Source organism: Lolium perenne, chromosome 2 (assembly GCF_019359855.2).
Source record: "Lolium perenne isolate Kyuss_39 chromosome 2, Kyuss_2.0, whole genome shotgun sequence".
Taxonomy (NCBI): Eukaryota; Viridiplantae; Streptophyta; class Magnoliopsida; order Poales; family Poaceae; genus Lolium; species Lolium perenne.
In genome coordinates, this window is record NC_067245.2 from 324,028,612 (window position 1) to 324,036,692 (window position 8,081).

Consider the following 8,081-nt stretch of genomic DNA (forward strand, 5'->3'; position numbering starts at 1 on the left):
CAGCAACCGTCGCGTTCTAAGCAAAATAAGATGCATAAAGGATTAACATCACATGCAGTGGAGACGGGAGGGATGTGTCTAATAGCGCGCTGCGTCTCTGGCGACTCGGGGGGCGACTGGGAGCTCGTCCTCCCGGAACGCCGCCGCGCCGCCCGCCGCCCTGGGGGTCGGCGGGAGCTGCGCGTCTCGCCGGGGAGTAAAGGGAATCGCTTCTCCCACCTGGCCGCCGTCGTCGCCGAGGCCGAGGGCTCGGTCCAGGAGCTCTCGGATGGGGAGATCTGCGAGCCGGAAGTCGTGGCGGCGCGGCCGCTGCTCCTCGCTCCGACGAACCTTGGGAGGTTCTGGCCTGAGCGGGTGGATGGGTCGCCGCTGGAGCTCGCCCTTGGCTCCTCGAGGGAGAGGAGCCTCTCGCCGGCGCCGCCCCCGCCACTATCGTCGCCGTCTCACTTCCCTCCGCTGCCTGGTTTGGCGCCCGTGGGGTGGGGCCTCGCCGAGGTTGGTCGGGAGGGCTCTGGATCTGGTCTGATCCGCATCGGTGCGCTTGTTCTGGAGCTGCCGTCGGCCATGGGGCGGCCGGAGGCGGGAGGGACGCCGCCGCCGCTAGGGTTTGCCCCTTCCTCGGACGCTGTGGTGCTTGGGACTGCTGGGCCCGCTGGGTCGGCCCACGGGGGGTTGCGGCCCCGGCGGCCCAGTTGAGTCATGGGCCGGCCCAAGGTGCGGTCGGTCCAGGTTCCGCGGGTGCCCCTGGATCGGACCCGTTGGATGCGCGCCACGTCGCCCCTGCGGTGGATGGACGGTTGGGTGACACTAGGGTTCCCAGGTGGGACGGTTCTACCCCTCCGCCGCCCACTTTTAAGTGGCTCTGGCTTCCTCCCCAAACCCTAGATCCATTTCTCGGCTTCCCTGCCTCCGCCTCAGACGTACGCCACAACCTCTCCGCCGCCAAGCGCTTGTCCTCCCACCTCGACCCCGTCTCCGGAGCTCGTGTCCCTCTCCTCGTGGCCATGGAGAGGGAGAGGAACTCCCACGGCAAGCACCCTTTCGACGAGTTCAACAAGGGCTATGCCCGCTCCCGCGACCAAGATCTGCGCCAGAGGCTCGACAGAGAGCAGGAAGAGCATCGTCGGCAACAGCGTCAACGCGACCGTGAGGCGGAGCGAGCGAGCTCCTCGTCCTGGCGTTCCGAGGGGGAACGCTCACGACAGGAATCGCGCGCGCCTCCGCCACCTCCGCCTCCCCCTCGCGGCCGCGACTCCGAGAGGAACGCGGGCAGGAGGCCTCTCCGTCAGCCCCACGGGACCCCAGGGGAGGTCTCTGCTCCTAGCTCGGGGCAGGTCACCGGCCCAGGGGGGCTGGGGCCCCTAGTCAAGATGCGGCCCACATCACGTGCTACAACTGCGGCAAGCAGGGTCACGTCCAGGCCGCCTGCGTCGATGAACCATTTTGTGTCAACTGTAAGAAAGTCGGTCACCTCTCCGCCATGTGCGCTGCAGTCTCCAAGGCGCTGGCCCCTTTCTGGGCTGGATATGGGGGCGGGAGGCCTGGGTTCTGCTGCCTGGAAGTTCCTGATGAAGACCTCCAGAAGCCGGTTTCCAACTCCGCTACTGTTATCCTTGGGGGCGGACAACTGTCCGCGGAGCAGGTGGAAGACGAGTTCAAAGATCTAGTGGATGAGAACTGGGATTGGCAGGTGCGCCAAATTGGCCCTTTGGATTTTGTTGTGGTCTTCCCCTCCAAAGAGAGCCTCCGTATTGCTATCCGTGGGGGCGGCCTCACTCTGCCCTGTACTAAGCTCAAGGCCATTGTCATGGTCCCGCAAGGCGACGCTCTCGCTGCTGAAACTCTGGAGGAAGTTTGGGTCAGGCTGCTCGGAGTGCCGCCTCCTTTTCGACACGCCGATCGCCTTCTCCTTTCTACCCGCGAGGTGGGGCGTCCGATTGGGGTGGACGTAGCTTCGTTGGCTCACCCGGATGCGCCGGTGCGTATGTCCTTTGGCTGCCGCAAAGGGGATCAGCTGCCTAACCACATCACCCTCTTTGTAAACATGCAAGGCTACCGTATTCAAGTTACTCGTGAAGCTCAGTCGGTCCAAGACTCCCCTCCGCACGATCCGCCGAAGTTCCCTCCCGGAGATGGCACGGAAGACAAGGAAGAGGACTACGATGAGACTGATGAGGAGCGCTGGGATGGGCGGCGGGGACGCCACGTTCACAAAGCCTCGCGCGGCTCGTCCTCTGCCCCTGGAGCGCGCGGGGAAGCTCCCCGTAAGTCTGTGCCCCTGGGCTCCTCCCCTGTTTCGCCGACACCATGCCTCCCGCCCAATGTGAAGGATCTCAGCCCCCAAATCCCTGCTTCGGCTCGTAGTCAGTACGGGTCCAACTTGACCCCCACAGGCAACATTTTCCCGCTGGTCGCTCAAATCATCAAATCTGCTCTGCCGTCTACTCCCGCTGCGGGGCGCCAATCCCCGGAGGCTACTATCAGTGTTGATTCCCTCTGTGAGGTCCTTTCTGAAGCTCCTCCGTCGGTTGGCCCAGTCTCGCCCACGCCGGGCAAAGCTCTGCACCTGTCTGAGGCGGAGCGGGAGGAGGTGGGTTGGTCCAGCCCGTCCCTGGGTGCCTCGGACCAGGAGTACCTGCGTAACAGTGAACAAAGGAGCAAGCTGAACCACGATCGCCCCTCCCGGAAGCTCATGTTGGAGGCGGCTGCTGCTACTACCAACTCCTCTCCAGCCCCGGTCCTTGAGCTCCACCAGGCCCCGACTATCAACAACGCCAACCCCACCGAAGGACAACTCCTCCTCTTGGACGTCCCCATTTCGGCGCTGGGTGCGCCGGTGGCGCGTGCCCCTCGCTCCAAGGCCTCCCCAGCGGAGGCTCTGCGCAAGAGTGCTCGCTCCAAAGGAACCTCTGACGGTCCGGTCCTGGAGCGGGCCATTCGTGCCACGGCGGACAAGAACAACCTCGACAAGAGCGTCATCGACACAGCTACTCCCTCTTCGTCCACACCCGCTCCAGGTAACTCCTCTACTCCAGCTGATTTTGTTGCCTTTCAAGATTCCTCCTTGGAACATCTCCTCAAGGTTGCCAAGGATAGTTGTATCCTGTTCAAATCAACGGAAGGGTCACCGGCCCAAGCGGTAGCTCTTCTCCAGGCTCGTGAACGAGCGCAAGCAGAGTTGTTGGCAGCGAGACGTAGAATCGAGGAAGAAGAGGCCAAGGCTAAGGAAGAGGCTGCCCGGAACATTTCGCATCAAGCCTCTACTGGTGGTGGCGCTGTGGCTGGCTCCAGGGGGGAGCCACCCGCAGGCACTGGTGATCCTTCTCAGATGGGTTCTGTGGAGGAGCCAGTCGCGGGCTCGGGCAAAGCCAAAAAGCCTTCTGTCGCCAAGAGGCGAGCTGCTCGCAGGCCCACTCCTGTCGGTCATAGACCTGTCACCCGCCAAGCACGGGCTCTGAACAGAGTGTCCCAATGAGAGCCCTTATCTGGAATATTAGAGGGTTCGGCCGTCGGGGGAGGCGAACCCTGCTGAAAGAGTACCTCCGGTTGCACCGCATCGATTTAGTACTCCTGCAAGAAACTATCAAACAGGACTTCACGGACGCCGAGCTTGCTAGCCTAGAGGTGGGGGAGAAATTCTTCTGGTCATGGCTCCCAGCTAACGGTCATTCGGGTGGCATGCTGCTGGGAGTTAGGGACAGTATGTTCGAAGTTGGAAGAATGGACAAGGGTCAATTCTTCCTTAGTTTGGTTGTTCTCCATCGGGTCTCCAACAAGAAGCTGGAGTTTATCGGTATCTATGGTCCAGCAGATCACGCTCGCTCCAGAGGGTTCCTGGACGAGCTTTCGGCCAAGGTGGCTAGGTGCACCTTACCGATCTTCATGGGAGGCGACTTCAATCTTATCAGAGCGGCCGAAGATAAGAACAACGACAACCTTAACTGGCCTCTGATTGACTTGTTTAACAACACCATCGACGCTTGGGCTCTGAGGGAGATTCCGCGCACGGGAGCACGGTTCACTTGGTCTAATCACCAGCTCAATCCGATCCGGTCCGCGCTTGATCGGGTGTTCGTGTCTGCTGACTTTGAAGCTATCTTCCCGCTGTGTTCCTTGTCCGCTGAGACCAGCCTGGGGTCTGATCATACGCCACTTTTCTTCGACACCGGAGAGGGTTTCCCAGTGCGCTCCAACAGATTTATCTTTGAAACAAGTTGGTTTGAGCGCCAAGAGTTTGTCCCCTTGGTCCAGCACTCGTGGGCGAGATTTACGACCAAGGTGGGTGGCCGCGACATCATTGATTGGTGGATTTTTATGTCCGCGGGCTAAGACAAGTCCTTAGAGGCTGGAAGCAAAATCTTGGAAGGGACACCAAGGCTGAGAAAGTCGCTCTGCTGACCCAGATCGCCGAGCTTGACGTGTTGGCTGACGCCACAGGTCTTAACGAGGACGCCTGGGCCTCCAGGTACCACTTAGAAGAGCAACTGCTGCAGATCTATCGCATGGAGGAAGAGCACTGGCGGCAACGCGGCAGAGTGAGGTGGGCGCTGCAAGGGGATGCAAACACTGCTTACTTTCACGCTGTCGCTAATGGGAGAAGAAGAAAATGCAATATCTCGATGCTAAGGACTGACAGTGGAGCTATCTCGGACCCCAAGCTGATACAGCAACACGTTTATGAGTTCTACAGGGACCTGCTTGGTTACTCCGCTCCAAGGGTCTGTGGGCTGGCGCCTTCCTCATGGGGTGAGGAAGCTCGCGTCTCAGAGGAAGATAATGAGGACCTGATGCGCACCTTCTCTGAAACAGAGCTCGAGGCCATAGTCAAAGAGATGAAAACCGACACTGCTCCGGGCCCGGACGACTTCCCGGTGGTTTTCTTTAAACGTTTCTGGCCACTGGTCAAGCTTGGCATTCTGCATATTCTCAACGACTTCGTGCTGGGGCGCATTGACATTGCTAGGCTCAACTTTGGCATCTTGTCGCTCATACCGAAAGTATCTGGGGCGGATCAAATCTCTCAGTACCGCCCAATTGCCCTGATCAATGTTATCTTCAAGATCATTTCCAAAGCCTACGCGTATAAGCTTGACCCTATCGCTCACAGAATTATCTCCCCGAACCAAACGGCTTTCATTAAGGGCAGGAACATCCTTGACGGTCCTCTTGCCCTCCTGGAGATCATTCACGACATCCGGAAGAGGAAGCACAGTGGGGTGCTACTCAAGCTGGACTTCGAAAAGGCTTATGACAGGGTGAACTGGGACTTCCTGGGGGAAGTCTTGCGTTGCAAAGGTTTCGATGCTGGATACATTCACAAGATTTTGCAGCTTGTTTCTGGGGGGCAAACTGCTATCTCTATTAATGGTGAGGTGGGACCGTTTTTTAGGAATAAGAGAGGGGTTCGTCAGGGAAATCCCCTCTCCCCTCTGCTCTTCAATTTTATCGGAGAAGCGCTTTCTGGGATCTTATCAGTCGCGTCATCGGCAGGCCATATTCATGGGTTAGTTCCACACCTTTTGCCAGGAGGAATCACGCACCTGCAGTACGCAGACGACACGCTTATCCTCATCCAGGGATCGGATGAGGATATCGCGAACCTTAAATTCCTTCTGATGTGCTTTGAGGATATGTCGGGGCTCAAAATCAATTATCACAAGAACGAAGTCTTTGTTCTGGGACAGCGTGCCAGAGATAGAAACACCATCGCCAACAAGTTGAACTGCAAGCTTGGCAGCTTCCCCTTTATCTACCTGGGCCTGCCTATTTCAGACAGAAAGCTAACGTGCGAGCAGTGGTTGTTCTTGGTTAGGAAGCTGGCTGCTAAGATCGAACCCTGGGTGGGTAAACTTATTTCCTCCGGGGGGAGGCTCATCCTCTCTAACTCCTGCCTTGATAATCTCCCTATTTTTGCGATGGGGCTTTACCTCCTGCATGATGGGATTCATGCGAGGTTTGACTATCACAGATCCAGGTTCTTTTGGGAAGGGGCAGGCCCAAAGCGAAAATATCGCCTGGTGAATTGGCCTTCCCTGTGCCGTCCTAAAGAGGTTGGGGGCTTAGGCTTGCTCAACACCAAAAAGATGAACCTGGCGCTGCTTCTCAAGTGGATTTGGAGGCTCTATAATGAGGAAGACACGATCTGGGCTCGTATCATCCGCGCTAAGTATGGTGACGCCTCTGACCTGTTCTCGGGCTCAGGCCAAGGTGGATCCCCCTTCTGGAGGAGCCTACACAAAATAAAACACCTGTTCAAAGTCGGAGCGAAACATGTGGTCAGAAACGGTGTCCGCTGACACGCGTACAGCACGCGACCGTTGGGAACCCCAAGTGGAAGGTGTGATGCGTACAGCAGTAAGTTTCCCTCAGTTAGAAACCAAGGTTTATCGAACCAGTAGGAGTCAAGAAGCACGTTGAAGGTTGATGGCGGCGAGATGTAGTGCGGCGCAACACCAGGATTCCGCGCCAACGTGGAACTGCACAACACAAACCAAGTACTTTGCCCCAACGAAACAATGAGGTTGTCAATCTCACCGCTTTGTAACAAAGGATTAGATGTATAGTGTGGATGATGATTGTTTGCGTAAAAACAAGAGAACAAAGATTGCAATGAGATTGTATTTCAGTATAGAGAATTGGACTGGGGTCCACAGTTCACTAGAGGTGTCTCTCCCATAAGATAAACAGCATGTTGGGTGAACAAATTACAGTTGGGCAATTGACAAATAAAGAGGGCATGACCATGCACATACATATTATGATGAGTATAGTGAGATTTAGTTGGGCATTACGACAAAGTACATAGACCGCTATCTAGCATGCATCTATGCCTAAAAAGTCCACCTTCAGGTTATCATCCGAACCCCCTCCAGTATTAAGTTGCTAACAACAGACAATTGCATTAAGTATTGCGCGTAATGTAATCAATAACTACATCCTCGGACATAGCATCAATGTTTTATCCCTAGTGGCAACAGCACATCCATAACCTTAGAGGTTTCTCTCACTCCCCCAGATTTACGGAGACATGAACCCACTATCGAGCATAAATACTCCCTCTTGGAGTTACTAGCATCAACTTGGCCAGAGCATCTACTAATAACGGAGAGCATGCAAGATCATAAACAACACATAGATATAAATTGATAATTGATACGTCTCCGACGTATCGATAATTTCTTGTGTTCCATGCCACATTATTAATGATATCTACATGTTTTATGCACACTTTATGTCATATTCGTGCATTTTCTGGAACTAACCTATTAACAAGATGCCGAAGAGCCGATTCTTGTTTTACGCTGTTTTTGGTTTCAGAAATCCTAGTAACGAAATATTCTCGGAATTGGACGAAATCAACGCCCAGGGTCCTATTTTGCCACGAAGCTTCCAGAAGACCGAAGGAGAGTCGAAGTGGGGCCACGAGGTGGCCAAACCATAGGGCGGCGCGGCCCAGGCCCTGGCCGCGCCGACCTATGATGTGGGCCCCTCGTGCCGCCTCTTTACCTGCCCTTCCGCCTACAAATAGCCTCCGTCGCGAAACCCCCAGTACCGAGAGCCACGATACGGAAAACCTTACTGAGACGCCGCCGCCGCCAATCCCATCTCGGGGGATTCTGGAGATCTCCTCTGGCACCCTGCCGGAGAGGGGATTCATCTCCCGGAGGACTCCTCACCGCCATGGTCGCCTCCGGAGTGATGAGTGAGTAGTTCACCCCTGGACTATGGGTCCATAGCAGTAGCTAGATGGTTGTCTTCTCCCCATTGTGCTTAATTGTCGGGTCTTGTGAGCTGCCGAACATGATCAAGATCATCTATCTGTAATTCTATATGTTGCGTTTGTTGGGATCCGATGAATAGAGAATACTTGTTATGTTGATTATCAAAGTTATGTCTATGTGTTGTTTATGATCTTGCATGCTCTCCGTTATTAGTAGATGCTCTGGCCAAGTTGTTGCTAGTAACTCCAAGAGGGAGTATTTATGCTCGATAGTGGGTTCATGTCTCCGTGAATCTGGGGGAGTGAGAGAAACCTCTAAGATTATGGATGTGCCGTTGCCACTAGGGATAAAACATTGGTG